This window comes from Dasypus novemcinctus, chromosome 13 (genome assembly GCF_030445035.2).
Source record: "Dasypus novemcinctus isolate mDasNov1 chromosome 13, mDasNov1.1.hap2, whole genome shotgun sequence".
In the NCBI taxonomy this organism is placed as follows: Eukaryota; Metazoa; Chordata; class Mammalia; order Cingulata; family Dasypodidae; genus Dasypus; species Dasypus novemcinctus.
Window position 1 is genome coordinate 4,004,057 of NC_080685.1, and position 24,663 is coordinate 4,028,719.

Genomic DNA, 24,663 nt, shown 5'->3' on the forward strand with positions numbered 1-24,663 from the left:
AGCAAAAACAAAACACCAGGCTTAGATCTGACCAGATACTCTGGCTATACCCTAAAAAATCTTGTTACATTGCTGTTGGTTTTAGGGATACTTCCAGTCAAGTTCAGCATATAGTTAACCTGTACCATCCTCATGGGGATGATGGTCAGCTGCAGAAGTATGAAGAGGTTATCGAGAAAGAGAAATGCTGAAAGGAATGATAAAAGGGATTTAAATTAGCTATCGTATAAAAGTTTCTTTGTCGCTTGTAGGCTAATGTTCCTCATTGCTAGCCTTTGCTGAGCTTAAAGAGCATTTAGATTGATGAGAGGACTGGTAAAAGGCTCTGGCTTTTGAGCTTTTGGCCCTAATAACCAGAAAGGGAAATAAAATCTTAAAATGAAGCATGAGTCAAGTGAATTGGAACATTGAAATGACAAAATGAAGCAATATTAAATCCTCATTTGCCTAGGAAAGAATCTAACTGAAAAGAATGTGCGTGAAACTAGATGTTCAAAATATTAAAGCTTCTTAAAAGCAATTTCCTTAGAAAAAGTACCTAAAAATTATTCCAGGAAAGGCAGCTACAGTATTTCTAATGTGTTCTTCACCCTGTGGGGATTTTACATTCATGGATAGATGTAGTCTGTATTCAAAATTTGCTTTAATTGGTGGGAATTAAATATGTTCTCTAAATCTAAAACCTTGTGCTTGTTAATAAAAATTGGCTTTTTAATCCCGGGACCATTGCTATATAATGGGTTCCATTGCACAAATAAAAAGGATGGGATATTTTAATAACCTTTCCAGGAAGTGGCAGAGATAATAGCTCTTAGACACAAAAGATTTGATTATATATATATATTTAAGCAAAACTAGAATAATGTAATTATAATACTAGTATTCTGGAGAGAAGGGCATAAGTCTTTTTCTTTCTTAGAACCCTTGGTTTCTGTTATTAGTTGGATGCGTAAATACGCATCTTAAGAACATTAGTTCCCACAATTCCTTTACTACACATACCTGCAAAATGTCTTTTTTGAAAGCATATTGAACTTGTAGCAGGGAATAATAATCTACTCCCTAACTCCCCAAATATTAGAGATGTTTCCATCAAAAGATGAACACTACTCCATGTAAACCAACTTTTCCTTAAAATTAGTGTTAAGCTGTTTGAATTTAAACTTTGTTCAGATATCTGTGGCCCTGAGATTCAAGGGGTTTTAGTTTATGAAGAACTGAGTTTCCGTTTTAACAATTTAGTAATAGTTAATAAAAGGCAGGAGATACATATGTTTGTCATTAGGGCTTATTTGTCGAGTAAATCCTAAATCATTTTTATAAATTGCTAATTATTTTAAGTATTGAAACTACATTACCCTTCATTAGGATGTGGTGTGCCTTTTCCTTGGATAATTTTTATCTTTGAATTTTTTCCCATAGCCATTATTTCTCAGTCTCTAGATGAAAACAAGACGGTGGCAGATAGTTGGTTTAATGCTTGAATTTTTAGTCCCTTAGGCTACTCTCTACTCAGCCCGATTCTAATGTGCAAGTGCTGTAGGCACATACTCCAAAGACAAGCACAAGAGGTGCTTTGTCTGGCTAGTTGAGGTTGGAATAGCTTTTGTTTTACTAGTTCTCATTACCAACCTTGATGTTATTTAAAACAAACCTGTTTCCCTGAATGACTTTGGAAGTAAGTTACAGTGCTGATTAATAACGGTGTGTGTATCCCATGAGTGTGATGGAATAGGAGAAAACAGCCAGGGATCCCTAGGTAGCTTCAGCATTCCAAAATTTAAATTGTACATTCATGAAGTTGAGCAGTTAAAACAATCTGCCTTAATATATATAAGATCTTTAGATAGGTGGAACATAGCTTTAGCTAACCAAGATTATGCACTTAGGTTAAGTAAAAGTAAGCTTTCAAGCCCTAGCCAATTGACTAAAAATATAGGTGATTTGAGTAATCTTAGTTACCCCAAGACCTTTACTTTTCAGGCTGTAAGGGTCAGTGAGATGTTTTGTGGAATTGGGAACGAGCTGTCTGCGTGGAAAGCTAAGTCTGCCATAGTAATTTTTTTGTGTTTTGAAGATAGTCGCTAATTTCAGGGGAACTAAGGCTGCAGGCAGCTGACCAGCTGGCCAGGATGGCGGTAGTGACTTGGATTAGGAGTTACTAGGACAGAACTTCACATGTTTGTAACTTTTAGTTACCTACTTTTTTTTGTCTGAGGATAATTTAACTTGTTTTCCCTTTTCATGCCAGGATTCAGCCCATACTGCATCTTGACAAGAACAGAGGTTTTGTTTTTAAACAGTTGGATTTGTGGGTATGGGAAGTTGCATTGTACTTGAAAGTGATGAGGCAGTACAGCCTAGACATATAGTTTATTGTGCTAGCAGTCACTACCATTCCAGTGAGCATGGCTATACTGCCACGGGTTTTGAAGGAATTCCAGCCTGAGCGCTAACAGGGTGCAAAAGACACTGAAATATGTGTATGGAGTGTTCTTTATGGCCATTACCAGGAAGTAAAAATAATTTTGTCAAAAATACTCTAGGGGAGCAGGTGTAGCTTAGTGGTTGAGCACCTGCTTCCCATGTATAAGGTCCTGGGTTCAGTCCTTGGTACCTCTCCTAAATGTGTTTGTGTATGTACATATTCTATACAATAACAAACCCTGTCGAGAACAGTGAAGGCTAGTAGAGACATCTCACATAACGAATACTTTTTGAGTGATGTAAAGCTTCAAAAGTATGAAAACATAAAGATGAGGTAAAATTAATATTGCAGAAGAGTGCTTATATTTTAGGCAGTTAATAAAAGTGCCCTGTGGGATGGGTGAGTGTCATGGTCAAGTGGAAAAATCGAAGGTTCCAATATACTACTATTTTCTTTTTCTCTTTTTCTTTTTTAAAAAGTAATAAAGCAAGAAATGTGCTGATTTAAATCTCATCTCCTTTTCCTTAGTCTGGCCATGTGAATGTGCTGTGTGGAAGAGTTAAAGGGCCCAACTAAATGTGTTCCAGTGATTCCAATAGGTATTCTAAATTAATTGCTGCTTGTACACTTAAAATTGTTTTATTAGAACTCCCTTTATTTTAAAAAGATAGGAAATGGAGAAATTAGTTAACCAGAGGAACAAATTCTACAATGGGAAAAATAAGATTTCCTTATTTCTTCCTTGTCATACCTGAAGTTTTGAAGTATCTGGTGTTCTGTTAGCAGTTGGCAGTCCTCTTACCTAGGTTTAAGGTAGTAAATGTAAATAGACATTAATCATTTCAAAGTTAGGTCATTTTCTAATGGTTCAAATTCCTTTTATTTTTTTGCTAGACATTTGTTTTAATGTTATTTTTGTCTTCAACTAAAGTAAAGATATCCTTACAGAGGTTCTAATGTAAGAAAATAAGTATGGAATATCTTCTATATTTTTCAAAATCTTTCCTGTATACCAAATATATATCAGTACTTAATATATTTTTTATTAGCTTATGAAAATTTGGAAAATAGATTAAGGCTTTCTTTTTGGATAAAGGATTCATGTAATACTTCAAATTTAAAACTTTTGAAATGTGTTCAGGGAAACTGAAGCCCAAAGGACATCTTTCCAGAGGCAGAACTTGGTTCCTAGCAGTTATGTTCAACAAACTGAGGGAATGGGAAAGCTTGGTATGAGCTTTGTGCCAGTCTACAGCTTATAATTTCCTATTGCCCTGAAATTATTTAGAGGCGATAAAAGAACCTTAGGAGAAATTTAATTTTTCTACTTACATATACCTAGAATATTGTATTTTGGTGAAATGGCAGGACAAGTGTAGCTGTCAGGTTTGCTCAATGAAATATGGCCCCTTACTCTGTCAAACATTCAGCGATACAGTGGTTTCTGAATAGCAGACAACGCTTGAGGTTTTTCAGTATATACTAACCATCATTGAGAAAACCCCATAAAACTATAAATGGAAACATTCTTACTGGAAATAAACTTTGAATTTAGATAGTAAAGCCTAGTTTATTTCACATGACTTGTCCTCAAATGGTATAGGGGAAAATATTTCTATGGAAACTCATTTTTAAGAAACCAGTATATGAAGTGATTGTTTATTTTGACTCCCTTAAGGGCAGAGGCACCTCATAAGTGGCTTGCAACATACAAGATTTTAAGAGAAATTTTATTCCTAGAAAAAAGGTGGAAAATATATCTGTTAAACTGAAGAAAAGTTTTAAATGCACAAGAGGCCTCTTTAATAGTATTTGCTTGTTAATTGTAAGTAGTAGTAGCCTTTTCAAGATAAAAATACTTGGAAAAAATGTCATTCTTACTCAAAAAATGGATGAGTAAGGAGAATGAAGTGGTTGAAAAGCAATAAACAAAATACTTGCAGCAACGCAACATTTATCTATAGTGCTTGCATTACAAACTTTAAATGTAATATTTGGAAAATATCTTTGTGATAAAAAATATCCCTAACCACACCATTTCCCTTTTTTAGGAAGATTTTTAAATGTTTCAAATGAAACTTACGTATAAAGTAAGTTACCTAATTACCAGAATTTTGGTGGTTAGGAGGATATCGGAATATACACTCACTTGATTTGATGACCATTGGACTATATTTTAATTTCATTTTCCTTGTTACGGTCTTCTGCTTACCCAAAGAATAGTATATTATCTTAACATGACTTTTAAAGGGGTACCTTGAACCCCCTTCACAGATTTTTATCTAGGAATAGAGGATTCAAACCCTATTTGATCCTTAGCTCTTTGCTGAAAAGTGCATAAACAGGAATCCTGAATTTATTATATAGACCTCCTCGCATTATATAATCGAAGCAAAGGGAAACCAGCGATGGAGTGGAGGTACGTAGACTGAGATACTTGCAAATCAAATGGTACCAGGGTAGTTGGCTTGTTGCCAAACTCAGTCAGTATGATCACATATCCAGAGAAAAGCTGCTAATGAATTTTAAATTCCCCGAGGTCCTTTTATTGAGAATTTTAGTAGTAGTCAAGAAAAAAAGGGAGGGGTGAGGGAGGGGGGAAATGGATAAAGCACTAGAAAGAATTCTTATAAAATAAGTATAATAGATAAGCCGCTAAGAGTTTAAAACTACTAATGACCACAATTCTATTCCAATCAGCTATTTAGCTGGTACCTACTGCTATATCACCTAGTATGAAATTTTGGAATTAATGGAACAGTGAAGAAAGCAGTGCAGCTGGAGGCTCCAATTGGGCATTGGAAGGTAGGTTGCTCTTTCAATCTAAAATTTGAAAATGTAAAGCTTTGGGTGGGAGGGGACCCTGGACTCAACTTGGTAGCAAACATTCAATAATGTAATTGAACAAACATTTAAAGTTTTTGTGTTAGACACTTGGCTGAGAATGTTTCTATTTGTAGGATACATGTAAATAACCAATAAAGTGTCAGCTTAAAAGAGAAAACAGTAGCAGAACCTAAATGTGAGAGTGATTAGAATTCTCAGAGGTAGTGACCAAGAGAATGTAAAGGTCATAAGGAGGTGGGAAAGACGTCACACATGCAGTGATGAAGAAACAGGAGCACAGGCACGGGAGAGTAATGTCCTGGTGGCTGGGAGTGCATGTAAGAGAAACTTCAGTTTTGGAATGATGGGGTGGAAATAGACTGTATTGGGAAGGAAAGTGATGAATGTGGAGGCCTCACTAAAGGTGTGTCCAGTAGAAATGTGGTGAGGGACTGGAGTACACTCCAGCCCAAATAATTGGTTAATGTACTCTGTAACATTTGATAGTTCAAGAAAATAAAACGTATAAATGATAATGTAATCTGATGAGATGATTTTAAAAGTAATGCAACCTGAAGTTAAACCATGGATTTTAATTAATAGTACAACTATAGAAATGTGCTATCATCAATTGTAATAACTGTTCCTCATCAATGAAAGGTGGTGGTGGTGGGGTGGTATATGGAAATCTTTTATTTTATGCATGATGGTTCTGTAAACTTAAAAATTCTCTAATAAAAGTGCATATAATGCATACACACAAAAAGGTAATATAATACAACCAGGTAAGTATATTACAACATTGGTTTTAACTAGGTGTCTCCAGTATGCAGTTTCTGCTGGGAAAATGAACTAACCTTGATTTGGTGAAGGCCTTGGAACATTTACCAGCCAAGAGGTTTCTCTTATCCCAGGGTAAGATTTAATCATAGTATGATAGAGCTGGAAGGGACCATAGGTTTTTTAATCCACCTGCTTGATTTTACATGTCATGTTAGTAAAAGGAAGTGGCCTACCCCACCCATCTTATGAATGATCAGATGATTGGTTGACATTCATCAGTTTTTTCCCCCCACGGATGCAGTGCTGCTTCTTAATATAACATGGAATTTTAGAAATATAATTATTTAGTCATGATTAAATGAATACTTAGGCTTTACTCTGTTTTGGTTTGTGCTAGAACGTGTTTGACAATGCCATAGAGTAGTAACTGTAGCACTAACTATTTGTTATAAATCACTTAGCCTGTATGCATCCTTTGGTGGGCATGGATTGGAAGATACTTTTTTGTGCTGAACCCCATAGCAAGCCCCACTTTTCCCTTGAAAAAGGAATGCAGAACAAAATATTTACTTGTTGCAAGACATTGCTTCCTTGTTCTGTTTCTTTTGGTTCATCTGGATCCACCAAAGTAATAGTGCACCATGATACTGTGCACTGGTATCTTTTTTTCATGTATAATATAATTATGCATTTTCTCTTGGGCCAAACAGGCAATGAAACAGGTTCTGAGAATATCTTTAATGTATAACATATGTACATATTTAAATTTCCAAACCTTGTGTGCTTCCAAAAAAGTAAAGTGTTTGGGCAAGTTAAATATAACCTTTTGACTTGAGGAGTAGGAGAATGCTTATACAGTGCCAACTAATGATTTTCAAAGTGATAAATTCCATTATTTTTATAGCCTTCTAACCTTTGCTTTTTAGAAACCAGAAATTATTTGCTCATAAGATTGTGATTTTTCTTTTTAAGGCAAGCTTAAAACTTCAACTGGGAGAGATTTCATTAAACTGAACTTACTCCAAGGAGACTCTTAATCATCACATTACCAATAAATTCTGTTCATATTTTAAGTATGAAAACTCCACTATAAGCAACACTTAAGAATGTTAGACAGAAGTAGTAGATACAGAGCTGGAGTTCATTTGCAAGTATTTCTACAAGTGTAAAAAAGGCTACAGCTTGCACATATATTACTTGATTGAAAGCTTTTTTATTGTACATCAAATGTTTTCTGTCCTTGATCTCAGCTTTGTTCACACAGATGTCAGTAAATTGTATTTTGATTTTTCTCTGCTCAAGTGCTGCTGTTGCTGTTAGTTTGATTTCTTTCAGGATCAAGGTGGGTACTTTCATATAAAATCTTATTTTTAATTCCTTCTCTGGCAACTCTTTCTTTGATTCTTAACTTTGCATAATTATACCTACAATGGAACCTTTAAGAAAAGAATATGAATAAATTGTTAATATAAAATTCCTATAGAAAGTACTTTTCATAAAACTCATTTACTGCTTTTTATTATCAGATTTTAAAATGTGGTTACAGATGACTATTCTGAGATTGGAGATTTAAGAGTGCTATTTTTCATTGGTTTGTCAATATCTGTGACTATATTATATGTCCTTTTTTTAAGGTATGTTTTGTATATAAAATGAGGATTCTAAGTGTACAATTCTGAAGATTTTAAGTGTACTACAACTGTAGAACCAACATAAAGAATATTTCTTTTGCTAACAAACATTACCTTCTGATCCTGTTTTTAGTTGGTGCAAGTAGTATTTTCAGATGTGCATGAGAGATTACAAAGATGAAAAACATGAGAATGAAAAAAGTTACAGCTTTCCCAAAGGAACAGTGTAGAAACCATAGTTGGTATTAATGGAATGCCTGATGTCATACCCTCATTTATTTAAGTACTCAACAGATGCTATAAATGCTATAGAGAGGTATTCCAGCATATTGCTTTATAAAACAATTGCCATTTAAAAGGCTTAAGGAAAAAAAAGTTACCAAGATTCCTCACTGGTGTTTGAAATCTCCCAGTAGGAGACTGCTCTGAAAAGAACAGATGCTTTTGAATTAAACCACTTACAGTATACATACCAGCATCCTAAAGTCACCAAAATAAATCCTCCTGCTCCAACATCACATGATCTTCTGATTCTACCTGCCAATAAGCATAACCACCATAATTAATATTTGTTATAATTACTTCAACTATGAGAATATTGTTTACTGCATAGATAAAAAGATACTCACTAGTTAATAAAAAATGTCCAAGGCCAGCCACAACAGATCCTAATGAACCATATAGTATCGAATCCCGTGCACAGGGAATGTTTTCAACATCTAGAATCCCTAGGAGTTTAAAGGGCTAGGGTAAAATAAAAACAGATTCAACAAGGAAAACTTTATGCCATGGTATTTCGTAAAGAGTAGCAGGACAAACCTTTGCTATAATTAGGGGACCAAATTAGAAAATATACTATTTGATAACTCTGAACGTTAAATTATATATGGTCATCCTGTTTCATTGTGCCACAATCTGAGACTTTAAATTGAAAACTTTATTATATTTGTGTTACACAATTAATTTGCCAACCTACTGATGTGGAGTCATTCCAGTAATCTGGGACACTTTCAAGATGGGAACACTGAAATAACCAGTTTGTTTACAGCATTCAAGTATATTTAACCATGTTAGTCTAATATACTGCTATATGCAGGTTCCTTACCTGTGATAAAGAGGATGCACTTAGTTGTATTTTTTTATATTGCATAGTAACCACAACCTAAATGTGGTGGAAAATGCTGGGAATCCAGAGAACTGGATTTTTGCCCCAGCTCTGCCACTAATCAATACTTTTGTAACCTGTAGGTAATTTGTCTCTGTTGGACGCCATCTGTAAATTGAAGGGTTGGATGATTACTTGGACTGGATGCTTACTAAAATCCTTCAAGTGCTATAAATGATTTTTATGGACAGATTTTGTTTCCTTAATCTCTTTCTACAGTAGTTGTCATGGGATGTATTGATCTGTTTTCCCTGATTAAAAAATACATGTTGCTACCTTAAACCTAATGTATTTAACTGGGGCCTCTAACAACCTGACACTACTTTGGGGCTTTTGGAAAGGGAGGACAGACATTGGAAAGAAAACTTGAATTTTCAACAGTGCAAGGAAGGAAGTTATTCTAAGGGGGAAGGATAGAGTGAAGTGATACCTAGAGGGTAATACAATATTACAAAGGAAGAAATGGGGAAAGGTGAGTAAAAAGCAAGGCAGGATGAAGGTGGAAACGTGAAGATGCTCTCCATTTCATTTTTATCCTATGTTTGCATCTTATGTTTGCTCTTTGACTCAAGCTTCTCCTGGAAAATAAAGTGTGACTTTGGGTTCATTAATAAAGCATACTATTTTGGGTCATTCTATTCCATTTTTTTTCCTTTCCTTCTCCCCTCGCCCCACACCTAACAGTTTTATGAACACCCAAGTGCTTATTAAACACATTTAAAAATCTTTCTGGTAAAAAATTCATGCAAAGAAGTTGGGTTTAATTCTGCTATTCCTCTTTGAGTCTAGGCTTTTCGTTTAGCAAAGGCCCTTACCCTCTCAGCACATTCAGTAAGAAATGCTGGGCTCTCCACTCAGTTCCAGAATATGCCTTTACACACTGGTTCCCATGCAATGTGGGTTCTGGAGCCAACAGGGCATGATGGCATTTGGTACCAGTTTATTGGGTCTAGAAGTAAACTCTACCATGGGTAGAGTGCTTGGGCCGAGAGGGTGGCCTGTCCAGTGCTGCACCCCATTCCTTCCACCTACCAACATGGTGAGGGTTCCTTTCCGAATTTAACTTCAGGTCTTTAGTGGATTCATGGGGACATAGTGCAACTCCCAGTTACACTAAGATCTGTACTGTCTTTGGAGCCTCACTGGGGAGTGGATGTGACTCCAGCAGTTTTTAGCACCTGCTTCCCACGTGGGAGGTCATGAATGCCTCCTAAAAAGAAAAAACCAACCCACGGGAGATGTGGTTCAGTGGTTGAGTGCAGGCTTCAGTATATAATGTCTCAGTTCAACCCCCAGCCCCAGTACTTCCCCCCAAAAAAGCCTGAAATGAAGGTGCCAAGACAGCTTAGGTAACTAGGTATCTTTGAGATTTTCAAACCCCACCTTCAGATTCTGGTTTAGTTGAACTGGGACCATGATTTTCCCCATTACTAGTAGGGAACTCTGACTTAGGTTGAATTTTAGACTACTGGTAACTTCAAGCAACTATGGAGTACTATAAGCCAGCCTTCAAGTTCAGTCAAGTCCCTTTGAAGATGTTTTTTTTAGTAACATCTATGCATTTAGCATTTCTCTGGTATTTCCTCAAGTAGACATTAAATTTTTGCTGTTATTTACGAAGTCCTGGGTTCACTCCCCAGCACTAAAAAGAACTGACCCATTTCCGCCTCTCATGCTCCCTTTATCCTCCGTATGTCACTGCAGCAGGTTCATCACCATCTTAAAAAGACCCATTTTGCAAAACTCAATCTACAACTCCAGACATTTAACACAAAATCCAATGTGGTACATGGTTTTCTTTATCTGACCGGTGGGTATTTATTGCTGTCTTCACCTGCAGACACACTTGATACACCATATGGTTCCTGTTCCCCCCCCCCCCTTTACTTTCTTGGTATCTCAGGCTTTCAATGAAATGCCATGTGCATTTATGTGATGACTCAAATTGGGTCTCATCAAAGCCTGGTCTCACTGATTTGCGTAGTTCTCAGTTTTCAGGCTGAAAACCTAGGAGTCCTCTTTGACTCCTCTCTTTCCTTCATCTAATCCATGTTCAGCGTTTCAGGAAGTCTGTAGGGATCGAACTTTGATCTTTCCCACCCACACTCCACTGCTACTATCTACTGCCAACCCACCAGCATCTCTCAGAGCTGCTTAAAAGAGCTTAATTCCCCTCTTGAAAAATCCTTCAGATGGCACTCCCCGTTTAAAACGGTCTCTGATTTTAAGAAGGTATTTCTCACCATTGCTATGGAGGTCCTTAGGTGATCTGACCCCCCCCCCCCCTGCTTCATTTGTTGTTCCACTCTTTATCCTCCACTGGTAGGCACACTGGCCTTCATTCCTCTAGCTGGCCTATAAGATTATTGCATGGGCGGTCTGTCAAGGCATGCTAGCTTGGTAACTTACCTTGGGGTTTGCTGATGCTAATCAAGTAATCCTTGTACCTTGGATGGTATTGCAAAAATGACCAAAAAAAACCACAAACACACCGTACCATTTTCTAACATAACCCTGGATTGTTAATTCCAATTACATTTTATAATTATTTGGTTCGCTTTGGTAGATACTATTTCTTCAGCAATTTGTAAATCCTCTCAACCTTGCCCACAAATTTGGCATTGCCCAGTCTGAGGGGTGGTTCAGTCATTTTACTGACCACGATATTTTAGCCACTGGTAGTCCAATTAAGACGATATTAAGACATCTTTTTCTTGAGTTGACTCCCAGTCACTTAAACCACCCTCACGACTTTGAAATGTTGGCGTCTATCAAAGACGAGCGATGAGAATCAGAAAAGCCCTATTTAAGGTCCTAGTGTTCATCACAAAGCTGAATCTAGAAATTTAATGTTTAGTCATTGTACCCTCTTGGATAGGCCAAAAAAAAAAAAAGACCTCACTGTTTACATTTTTCTTGGACGGTCATCACCTCTTTCTGAACACCTGTATCTGCTTTTGCATCGAGGATGTAAAAATAAGGAAACAGGATTCCCTTCTCTCAAAGAGCCCAAGCAAGGAGGAAGACAAAATACAAAATCATTCCCTTCCAGTATGGAAAATGCTGTAATTTATGTGAACGGTGCCAGGGATGACAGACGAGTATGACAGGTTCAAGGAACTGGGGTTTCATCCTGAAAGCAATGGGCTAGTACCGGGTTTTAAGCAGAGAGGGGTGCAATTTTCCAGCTTACAGGCTAGAGGTGACCGATGCGGGAGGTGGACTGCGGAGGAGAGCAGCAGCAAGACTGGGACAGCAGTCGAGGCCGCCACCGGTTACGTACGACACCGCATCCCGCCCGGGGTCGGGAGAGAACTTGGGTGACCGGGGAAAATCGTCACCCTTTCCTTGGGTCCCCCTGCCCTGGCTACAAGGTCAGCGGACTATAACCAGGCCCCGGTTCCTCAGCATTTCCCTGCGTCCCCGGACGCTGTGTGGCCCCCAGCACGCCCTTCGCCGCCCGCGTGAGCCCCACCGGGAAGGCGCAGGCCCCGGGCCGCAGGACCCCACAGGCCCGTCTCGGCGGCCGGCGCGCGGCCCGCACCAGGTCGGCCAGCGCTAGCTCCTCCCCCCCACTTCCGGTCCACTTTGTCCTGGCAATTTAGATAAAAAATAACGGGGGGGCTTCAGACCCCGGGATGGCGCCCCGCGCTCCGGGCCTAGGGCCCCTCCGGCCCCGCCGCCGCTGCCCGCGCCGCCCCCACTCCCGCCGCGTTACCTTCCCTTTCCCGGGCTCGCCGGGCTCCGAGGGGGCGGCCATGGGGACTCGAGCGCCTCAGAGCCGAGCTGCGGCCCCGCCCGCCCCCGCGCTTCCGGCCCGCCCGCCCGCGCGGCGCCCGCCATCTTAGGCCGCCTCCGGCTCCGCCGCGCTCGGCCCGCAGCCGCCCCACGCGCGGGGGTCCGCCGCCTCCCCGATCACCGCGGGCGGGCCGCCGCGCATCCCTCCCTGCCCCCGGCCCGCGGGCCTCCCGAAGCGCGCCCGCCGCCCAGCCCCGGGGCCTGCGCGCCCGCCGCCATTTCTAGCCGCGGCCCGCGCGCACCCGGGCCCCGTGCCCGAGCGCCGTGCGCGCGCCCCGCTTTGTCCTGTGGGGCGGGCCGCCCCCGCCCCCCGCGCGGCGCGGCCTCGTCCTGGAGCCGAGGACGGCCCGGGGCTGCCCCCACGAGTCGCCTCACTCCCCACGCAGCCGGCCTTCGGGGCCTGGGCTCGCGCCGCGCCGGCGGCCGCGGGAGACGGGACAAAATGGAGGCCCGCGGGCCGCGGCGTCGTGCCCGAGCGCGGGCGGGCCGGGACCCTCGGGCCTAGCTCCTCCCCGCCGCCCCGTGGGCAGGAAGCCGGCGTTTTGGCGGGAGCGGCGGAGGCTGCGGCTGCCCCCGCCGGCCTTGGCGCAGCGGGCCACGCGGGGCAGGTCCTTCTGCGGGCGCTGGCCCGTCACGGCTCTGCCCGCGGCCCCTGTGTCCCTGTGCTGTGGCTTCGCATCCGGCCTCCAGAAGTGCGGGCTGGGGGCGGTTTTAGGAATGTAGGTTGTGCGGGCCCACGCCGCGCACTCAGCGCGCGCCCTCGTCCCGCAGCGGCCTTCCTTTCGCGCCGGTTTAATCCGCCCCACAATCTCAGTGAAATAGGGAATTTGGGGCGTATTTACGTGTGGCAGTTATTTATTTTTTAAAAAGTGAGTACTTTTTTGGGAAATTGGACACTTACAGATAAGCTACTGCTGCTCTAATATTTACTAGAGAACAGTCTTACGCAAACCGTGCTTTGAACTCTTGGCCAGTGGTAATATTCAATCGCCGTGTGAATAATTCTTTTGAATTATTTCCTAATTGTTTCTTTTTTTAATTTTAATTTTTTGTTTTCTAATTATGTTTTAAAGGAGTGATAACTGGACAGTACCGGGTAGAACATCAATAAGCCATCCTATTTTATTTAATGTAACTAATGGCTAATCTAGGCTTAATTTGGGGCCCATTTCGTTTGTTTATGGAAGTATTTTTATATGTTATTTCTTTGCATTAAAAATTTTTAATTTTACAAAAACGCATAACACCCATGTTTAATTTTTTTTTTTAACAGTTTGTAGAGTAAAAAGGAAAAAATGTTTCCCTCTCACCCCTTGCTAAGGAAGTGTTTCATGTGTCTCCAAACTTTTTTTTTCTTACTCTCTTAATGAAAACTTACATGAATACTTGTCATCATTAAAACAACACAGGAATATATAAACAAATGAAAATATAGCACACGTGTGTATGTGTCTATATATGATACCTACATGTCCAAATGGCATTACTATGCAATTTGCATTGAAATAATGTATTTTTTACTTTTCATTTAGATCAAATGACTGTTCTAAATTAATTTTCTTCTTTTCCATTTCAAATTCTCTTGTTCATGCACAAGGTATGAAGCAATATGTGTTAAATGTGTTGGATCATTAGTAGGAGAACTTTTCAACACTTAAAATAAACCTGTTTTAAATTAAGTCAATATATCAGATGATTTAAGTTTATGGTTTATTTTAATAATGGTTAAATTTCTGAATTCTATTAGTGGAATTAATTTTTAAAAATTTATTAAAGACAAAACATCTAACATTGTGAATGCTGATGTAATTTATTTTTTTCACTATATCTTGGAAATTTTTTTTTATGTAAGTACCTGTAGATTTACTCATTTTAATGGTGCTGGGTAATCCTTTAACCATTTTCCTTCTGATTGACATATAGTTTTCATTTTTTCACTAATCAAAAAAAAACCTTCAGTGAGCATCTTTATGCATATGTCTGTGAACATATTAAAATATTTCTGTAGGTTAGATTTCTGGCAGTGGAATAACTGATTCAAAAGCATACGCACGTTAAACTATTTAGTACATATTGTCATATTGCTGTCCAAAAATACTACCATTTTACATTCCCATCAACCATCTAGCAGCCTTTCCAGTGCTGCGTATTATAAGGTTTTAACGTTTCTGTGATCTGATGAGGTGCAAATTGGTGTCTTTTTTTTTTTTTTTTGGTCAAATTCTAATGTTTATTCATAAACTTCATAACATGTGAAGTTAATCTTAAGATAGAAAAAGAATATTTGTAAATTGATGATGGAGTTCTGGCCATAGTTATAGGTAGAGTTATGGAAACATAAAACCCAAAGATAATATGTTTAAAATGCAATTCATATTCTGATTAATCAAATTTTTGTATTTGTGAATCATACAACAGTCCATATTTCTCTTTTATTTGCACAATGTGTGTACCAGTTAGGAAAGGCTGTAGCTTGAAGCACCAAGTAATTGTCAGTAAATGTTTTTATCATCTTGGCTTTACTATCTTGGGTTGTGCTGGAGAATGGGGTACTGGGATTGATAAGAGGGCAGACTCTCAAGCAACCTTTATCACCATTACTTGGTTCTGAAGGAAGAAAGAAAGGGCACGATGGCTCAGTGGCTGAAATTTTGGTAAATGTAAAGATATGGGATCCATCATTAATGCTGCAAAAGGAAATGTTTCCACTATCCATAGCCACGAAAATTACCACTTGGTGTAAACGGGATTTACACGCAGGGCAGTTGAAGTGGGGTGAACCCAATAGTAGCTTCCCTTTCTCAAACTCAGTGTCTAGAATCTAAGTTCAATAGATAGTTGCATCTTTCTTTTTTGGTGAACAGATTCTTTGTCAATGCCTAGAACCCATCCTTTGTTCCCACGGCCACTCCCAGTAATGGCGGCCAGAAGTGAATCGAGAGAAGTCCAGGACACAGAAGCTGAATCTCTCAGCGGAGTCTTTCAGCTTCTGTTTGATAGTCCCCACTGGACACCGCTCAGGTCATCAGATGAGGGATTCATTGGCTGTGTCAATGTCCAAGGTCATATCCACTTGGAACTTCAGCATCCTTGGGATCGTCTGTAGAAAGCTTTCCGGATGGGGCTCCAATCTTTGACCGTGGAAACCAGCTTCCCCAGCTGCAGCTTGGGTGTGATGTGGTTCTTCTGAGAGTCACAAACAGGAGGGGCACGATAAACCCTCCCCATGGGGCTCTTTCTTCAGTGACTTGATGCAGTGCAGGCGGCGGGCAGAGCCACATTTTAGGTGCATGGGATTTTCAAGATAAGCCACACAGACAAGACACCTACTTGCTTCTTTAAAGCGTTCAGCCATGGCCACTCTCCTCTGCTAGATTCTCCTTTGACCCCCAGGTGCTTCCAAAGGCAGCTTAGTTCAAGAGTGAGACTGATTGATGCGGGGGTTTTATAGGCAGAGTTCTTCCTCCCCTGCTATTCACACGAGGGCACACCTCTTGAATTCAATCAGGTTTTTAATATTGTAAAAATAAGATGTGTTTTACTGATGACATAAATGGGTAAATACAAACATTTTACTCAGTTTGGAAACCCAAATTGAATGTGAATTGCATTTTCAGATATTTCTCACTTGTGCTCATAAATGTCAACAGTATTGCTTGTGGTTAACGTTCCTAAATTTTTTTTTTACCCTTGACTTTAGACACAATTAGACCTGTATCTATAATTTCATTACTATTACATCATATATATTCATAAATATTTTTAGCTTAATCTGTAAACAATACAATGGTAGTTAGAACTCCCATTTAATTTGACTTGGATTTTTCTTAAGACCTGAAACTTTCATCCTTTTTATTATCTGCTCTTTTAGAAAATCTTTCTTTATATCAATGTGTAATTTTGTTAACATGATGTAATGAATTATTTAATTTAAAAATGGGTTTCAAAATAAATATATTGGGAGATTTGGGCTAATATTTTGTGTAGTAAATATTGACAGAATGAATCCATAATAAGTTCTTTGGGTTCTTACTAATCTGCTCTTCTTCCCTAAATTAGAACTTTCAGAGGAAACTTTACTGGCATCCTATCTCCAGTCTTATATATAAAATGAAGGAAGGAAATTCTATCAAGTGCCTCCACCATAGGAATTCTTTTTACATTAAGTTGTGCAATTTATTAAAGTTTTTTGTCCTTTTTATTTTGCAAACTCCATGAAGAAAGAGATCATGGATTTTGCTGGCACTTAAATTTATTCTATATGGTAGCACAGATTCTATCAAATATTGATGTCTATTGGCTATATATATTTTTGCTTCCAGATCAATTTTTAAAGAGAAACAAGGCACTTATGAAAAACGCGAGGCAGCCGGGCTTTTGGTGTGTACACCAGGATTGCCCCTCAGCACCCAGTGACCCCGCCCCCTTCACGCACGCCGTCCCCTACGTGAACGTCCCCAGCGTCACACACGTGACTCCTACGTGAACCGTCTTTGGCTCGCACGCCACCTCATAATGTTTTAAACTTAATTGATGACTGGTATGCCTCAAGTTGGACATTCTTTTTCTCTGAGTTAACTATGTAAAGCTTTTGTTCATTCTAAAATTTGTGTGTGATTTTACTAGTTTTCAGCAGCTCTTTTTAATTATGTTCATAGTTCTTTCCTGTTTAGCCTCATATTTTCTTCTAGTTCACCGCTTATTAACTGTCTATGAAGTCTTTCACTTTTTTTTCAGTTGAGTCAAACCATCAATGTTTTCTTTTATGGCGTTTGCTTTTACGTTTTTCTTAAGAAGGCCTTCTTGATTCCCGTAATAAAAATACAGATCTTTCTCATTTTTCACTTACGCCCTCGTTTTGAAGAAGGGTAACCTCCAGTGCTTCCTTGAGTTTTTAGAAGGTAAATATTTTGAGCTCTTGAATGTCGAAAAATAGTTTTTCTTCTATCAACTTTGACATTTAATTAAAAATTGCATTTCTAATATTATTCTCCCACTTGAATGCCATCATCCCTCATAGCAGTAAAGTGATCTGATCTTCTGTGTAACCATACTACCGTTATCACACCTAAGAAAATTAGCAATTCCACAATATCACCTCAGATAAAAGTCCATATTCAAATTTCCCCAATCGTCCAAGGTTTTGTTTTAGTTTCCAAAAAGGATCCAATACTGTGTGTCCTTGTTATATTTCTTTAGGCCTTTAGTATGATGTCCAGGACATTTTCCCATCTTATCTTTTTTTTTTTTTTTTTTTTTTGATGATATTGACTTTTGGGGAGTCTAAGACAGTTATTTTATAGGATGTTCCACATTCTGGATTGTCTTTTTTTTTAGGTACCAGGGATTGAACACCAGACCTCCTGGTGGGAAGAACCACTGAGCCACTTTGGCTTCCCTGAGTTGTTTTTTTTTTGGCTTGTTGTTCTGTTTTTTCTTTTTTCAGGAGGCACCTGGAACTGAACTGGGACCTCCCATGTGGGAGGTGGGCACTCAGCCACTTGAGCCACATCCGCTCCCCTGAGTTGTCTCTTGCTGTCACTTAACTTTCTTGTATATCTACTATTCCCTTCATTTCCTGTGAATTGGAAGTTAGGTCTAGGGTTTCACTGCCCAATAAGGTAGCCATTAGCCACATGGGGCTACCAAGCACTTGAAATGTGGCTAGTGCAACTGAGGAGCTGAATTTTTTATTTAATTTTAATTAATTTAAATTTGAAGACACATTCAATTCATTTATTGGGAAAATTTTAAATAGGTTTGGAGTAACTAGGGTATATGAATCTACCTTTTCAGCTGTAAATTTTATGAAATCTAGATACCGATCAGGAATTTCAGAAGAAAATTTAGCGACCGAATTGAAATGTGCTTTAAGTATAAAAATACACCTGAATTTTGAAGACTTCGTACAAAAAGCAATGTAAAATACCTCATTAAATTTTTAATATGCTAATATTTTGGATATAGTGAGCTAAATAAAGTATGTTATTTAAATTAATTTCACCTGTGGATTTTTTTGTTTTTACATAACAGCATTTAAAAAGCAATTTAAATTCATCCAATACAAATGTACTCAAATGAAAAAAATTTGTGAGGTAGCCTCAACTATACTTTTTTTCTTAAACTAAAATACATTTAAAAATTTTTTTTAATTATCTTTTTAAAAAGTTAATAGATCACACAAAATGTTACATTAAAAAACATAAAAGGTTCCCATATACCCCATTCCCCATCCCCCACCCCATCATTTTTTTAATTGTATTTTTTTGAATATACATAGATCACAAAAAATGTTACATTAAAAAATATGAGGTTCCCATATTACCCCCCCCTTCCCACATCAACAACCTCTTTCATCACTGTGGCACATTCATTGCATTTGGTGAATACATTTTGGAGCACTGCTGCACTGCATGGATAATAGTTTACATTGCAGTTCACACTCTCCCCCAGTCCATTCAGGGGGTTATGGCAGGATATATAATGTCCAGCATCTGTCCCTGTAATATCATTTAGGACAACTCCAAGTCCCGAAAATGTCCCCACATCACATTTCTTCTTCCCTCTCCCTGCCCTCAGCAACTACCGTGGCCACTTTCTCCACATCAATGATACAATTTCTTCTATTACTAGTCACAATAATTATATAGTAGAATACCAGTAACTCCACTCTAATCTGTATTTTATTCCTCCATCCTGTGGACCCTGGGATGGTGATGTCCATCCACCTCTAGATCAAGAGGGGGCTTAGATTCCACATGGGTGACGGATGCAATTCTTCCGCTTGCAGTTGTAGGCATTCTCGGTTGACCAGCTTCACCTCCCTGTTAGCTGACCTGGGTAAGTCCAACAAACCAGAGAGTAGGTGTTGCAACTCTGTTGAGGCTCAGAACCCAGCTGGCACATGGACAGTCCAGAGATTCAAGTCTCCTGAGCATATATTAACCCCAGTGCCAAACACAGTTTCAGTAAAAGTGACAGAGGAGGCCTGTGTAGACAGGTCACATCTGAGTCCAGCTCCATCACACTCAGGAGCACAAATCCCAAAGCAGGGCCCGCTCAACAATACCTTTTTAAGGAGGGCACAGTGGAGCAGGAGAAGAGCACCTTTAAATTGGGAAAATAGATCTGAAAGAGGAAAGGGGGGATGGTTTTAAGAACATTTGCTTTTTTCCTACTCAAATTGATTTGGGGCACGTTACAGCTAACTTGGGTACGAAGCTGCTGCTCACCTTACCAGGTCTTAGTAGGTAAGTCACACTCATGCCTTTGCTCACACGGTAACCCAGCACCAGCTCTGTCCCATGCCCTGCTCTAGCCGCCGCCTTCCTGGGCCCTGCTGTAGCCACCGCCATCAGCAGCCTTCTCACTGGTGGTTCTCTATTCACTCCTGACCCCACATGGGCTTTCCTGTGCACAGCCGCCATAATTATCCTTTCACACATCCAGCAGAGCCATCGCCTGCTCTCTTCCTGCTACTGGCTTGCCACAGCACTTAGAACCACGTCCACATTCCTCACGGCCGCTCCGAGGCCTGGCCTCTCCCACTCTCTGGTCACATCCACGGCTCTCCTTCTCAGCCCTGCACTCTGGCCCACCAGTCTCAGCGTCGTTTATCCAACTGCCAGGTTCATCCTTACCCCAAGCCCAGTACCTTCTGGTGTTTCATTTGGATCTCTGTTCACCTGCATATCCTTAAAGAGGCCTCCTCTGACCACCTTTCCTAAGGAAGCACTCCTTCCTTTCCTCTCTATCCCTTTAATCCTCATTCCTTTCCTTCTTAATGCTGATTGTCAGCAGACATTGCATAAGATGTTGTGTTTTTTTGCTGGTTCCCACAGTGACGTTTGACCATGAGCTCTTGGAGAGCAGGGAATTATTTATTTCACTCTCCACTCATCTTCAGAGCCCAGTGCTTCAGTGCTTGGCACGTAATCAGCACTCTGTAATTATTTGTGTGCAATAAATGGATGAGTGAATCAGTGAGTGAGTGGGCTAGGGAATTTCAACTACCTGCTTGTGGCTGAGCTGGTAGACATTTAATCTATTGGTGGATAATTGAGGAACAATCTGGTTTTGGTGTTTTTTTTTTGAAGTTGTAGGTTTACAGAAAAACCAGTCATTATATACAGAGTTCCCATGTACCACCTTATTATTAATACCTTGCATTAGTGTAGTGTGTTTCTTACAACTCGTGACAGAATATTTTTATAATTGTACTATTAACTAGACTCCATGGTTTACATTAGGGTTTACTGTGTTGTACAGATCTATGTGTTTTGTTTTGTTTTTATTCTGGTAACATATATACAACCTAAAATTTCCCCTTTTAACTACCTTCAAATATATAATTCAGTGCTGTTAATTACATTCATAATGTGTTACCATCACCACCACCCATTACAAAATCTTTTCTATCACCCCAAAAAGAACTTCTGCACCATTTAAGCATTAACCTCCTGTATTAGTCAGCCAAAGGGGTGCTAATGCAAAGTACCAGAAATCGGTTGGTTTTTCTAAAGGGTATTTATTCAGGGTAGAAGCTTATAGTTACCAGGCCATAAGTAAGTTACTTCCAGGAAGTAAGTTACTTCCTTTACCAAAGTCTATTGCCATTTATTGGATCAAGATGGCTGCAGATGTCTGCCGGGGTCAGGCTTCCTGGGCTCCTCTCTTCCCGGGGCTTGTTTCTCTCCAGGCTCAGCTGCTCTGCTCTCTCCACAAGGCCAGCTGTAGACCTTCAGGCAAATGGCTCGTCTCTCTTCCCAGGGCCTCTGCCCTGTCTAACTGAGCCTTCTCTCTGCTCCTCTGTGTGCTTACTTCCTGGGCTCCCGCATCAAACCTCCAAACTCTGTTCTCTGCCATGTCTTTTCTCTGTGGTCCCTGCCCACCAAGCGGGTGGGGTGCAAGCCTTAATCATTATTTAATCAAGTACAAGTGAACCCTCTGAATCCAATATAATCTCATATGCCGGGAGGGACAGACCAGTTTACAGATATAATCCAATATCTATTTTTGAAATTCAGAAACAATATCAAACTGCTGTACCCCCCATTTCCTACCTCCACCCCACCCCCTAGTAACCTATAATCTAGTTTCCAAGTCTATGAATTTGTTTATTCTAATTATTTCATATCAGTGAGCTCGTACAATATTTGTCCTTTTGTGTTTGGATTATTTCACTAAACATGAAGTCTTCAACGTTCATCCATGCAGTCACATGTATCAGAACTTCATTCCTTTTTGGGGCTGAATAATTTTCCATTGTATGTGTATATCACATTTTATTTATCCATTCATTGGTTGATGGATACTTTCATCTTTTCCAATTGTGAATAATGTGAATATCAGTGTGCACACATCTGTTCAAGCCCCTGCATTCAGTTCTTTGGGGTATATATCTAGAAATGCGATTACTGCGTCATATGGAAATTCTATACTTAACTTCCCGAGGAACTGCTGCTAAACTCTCTTCCACAGCAGCTTCACCAACTTACATCCGCACCAACAACGAGCGAGTGTTCCTATTCTCCAGGCCTCCCCAACACTTGTCATTTTTGTGTGTTTTTTATTTTTATTTTTAGCAATACGTTTTATTTAGGCCAATTTATATAAAATATTTTCATTTAAACATGTAATCAATGTAAAAATTATTAACAAACTTTTTTACATTCTTTTATTCATACCAAGTGTTTGAAATCAAGTATCTGCTTTTTAAACACTTTTTTCATTCAACGTTTTATTTATTTAAAAAAAAATTTAAAGATACATAAATCACACAAAATGTGACAATAAAAAATACAAGAGGTTCCCATATACCCCACTCCCCACACCACGCACTTCTCTTGTGTATTTTTTAAAATAGTAGCCATTCTAGTGATTGTGAAATGGTATCTCATTGTAGTTTTAATTTGCATTTCCCTAAAAACTAGTGACATTGAGCATCTTTTCACCTACTTTTTGGCTATTTGTCTATCTTTGGAGGAATGTCTATTCAAGTCTTTTGACCATTTTTAAAAAATTGGGTTGTCTTTTTCTTGTTGAGTTGTAGGAGTTCATTACATATTCTGAATATTAAACCCTTAACAGGACTTCCAGGAAGATGGTGGGCTAGAACAGCATGGGACTTTTCTCCTCCAGAAAAACAGCTAGAGGACAGGCTAGAAGAGACCTTCTAGGGTTTAGGACACTAGACAAAGTTTGGACACCACCCAGAGGAGAGAGGGACAAGAGGGAAATCACAACAATGGAACTGTGAGTTGAAACCAGTGGCCATTGCTACTGGCCCCTTTCCCTGCACTAAAGACACTTTAGAATTCTCAGGCCTCTGGGCCTGTGACTACAGACAAAGGGGCTCCAGGGATCCACCACTCCAGGAAAGGGGAGAGAGGGGGACGCAGCCTAAGGCTAACTCAGCTTTTGAACAAATTTGATCTGCTATGTCCCATGAACTATTCCAGGCCAGGTGGAGCAGTGCAACTGTTTGTCTTGGAGCCAGCAAGGGACTAAAGATACACAACCCTCCAATCTCCTCCTCTACTAACAGGGACTGATTGTTGAGGACTCAGAGGGGATCGGAAGTATTTCTGACCCAGGAAAAGGGAGGGAGTTGCCAGAAAAGGCTGGAGAACTGTCTCAGAGAAAGTTTGAATTACAAAGCTCCTAGCCCCAGACAGGAAGCTCTGTCACACATTGTCTGTCTTGCAACAAATACACTCTGACCAGGCATTGAACTGAGAGCTACCAAAGAGTGCCATCTACTGGCAGACTATGGAAGTCCATGCAAGAAAATTGAAAATAAGTAGGAGAGGCTGCCGCAGCAGCTGCTGGTTGAGCTTCACCGCGCCTGTGGCCCGCGGCCACGATACAGTTTATGTTGCTTTTTAGTTGTCAGGGAAAGCTTCGACTGCAGAAATGGTACATCCCACTGTCAGACAAAGAGAAGAAAAAGATTACCAGGGAACTTGTTCAGACAGTTTTAGCACATAAACCTAAAATGTGCAGCTTTCTTGAGTGGCAGATCTGAAGATTGTTTACAAAAGATATGCTAATCTGTATTTTTGCCGTGCTATTGAGGATCAAGACAATGAACTAATTACCCTGGAAATAATTCATCATTACGTGGAATTACTTGACAAGTATTTTGGCAGTGTGTGTGAACTTGATATCATCTTTAATTTTGAGAAAGCTTATTTTATTTTGGATGAGTTTCTTTTGGGAGGGGAAGTTCAGGAAACATCCAAGAAAAAAGTCCTCAAGGCAACTGAGCAGGTAGATCTCCTGCAGACAGAAGCTGAAACCCCATGCAGTGTTCTTGAAGAAATTGGACTGATATAGCTCTCCTCCCTTGTTGACGACTTCTTGTGGCATTTCACACACTGTAGCTGTTCACTGCCTTCATGTCCATGTTAGCTGATGGTGTAAGATGTTTATCAGTATTACTGTGTGCTAAGCTGCTTCATCCAGACCTAAACAAAAATACTATTTTTTTTAAAGGGAACTTTGGTTAATCAAGTGAGAAATTGTGGGACTTAAGTATGAATTAGAATGCTGCAGGAAAGAAAGATACCTTTACTGGATAGTTAAAAGTTTGAATGTCAGTTTCTCTTAATCTAATGTGTATGCATGAAAATGACATAGTCAGGCAATGTGCAGTTATTACATTACTATATTTGGCAAAGGAAACTTAAATTATAATGTGAAGCCTGGTTTTATGAAACCAAAGATCAGTGCAATATTTCAGTATAAGTGATAATAAAGGGAATTGACATGTTATATAATGAATGAAAATTTAACTCTTATGTTGAGACTTTCTAAAACAAATTTATACCAAAGATGCCTGTTGGAAGCTACATACCTTAAAACAAAAAAGGGAATAGAGATTTTAAATTACTTAATTAGAATGATATGGTTTTACACGAAAAATTGTTTCTTAGGCTTTCTGAACCTGGGACAAGGAACATAGGATCAGCTCTTTCATAATGAGCACATTTTTTTTTTTTTGAGGTCAAGGTACATTTGACTGCTGAGAT

At 39.6% G+C, this 24,663-nt stretch overlaps 1 long non-coding RNA gene across 2 annotated transcripts; it reads left to right on the plus strand.

Moving 5' to 3' along the window:
- Positions 1–205: 205 nt before the first annotated feature.
- On the plus strand, positions 206–9,466 carry LOC139436253 (uncharacterized). Of its 2 annotated transcripts, XR_011645348.1 has the most exons (4): positions 1,349–3,027; positions 5,129–5,233; positions 6,071–6,169; positions 7,010–9,466. It is a non-coding gene; the product is annotated as an uncharacterized lncRNA (long non-coding RNA). The 2 variants fall into 2 exon arrangements; XR_011645347.1 differs by lacking the exon at positions 7,010–9,466 and having other exon boundaries at positions 206–3,027; positions 6,071–6,329.
- Positions 9,467–24,663: the final 15,197 nt, after the last annotated feature.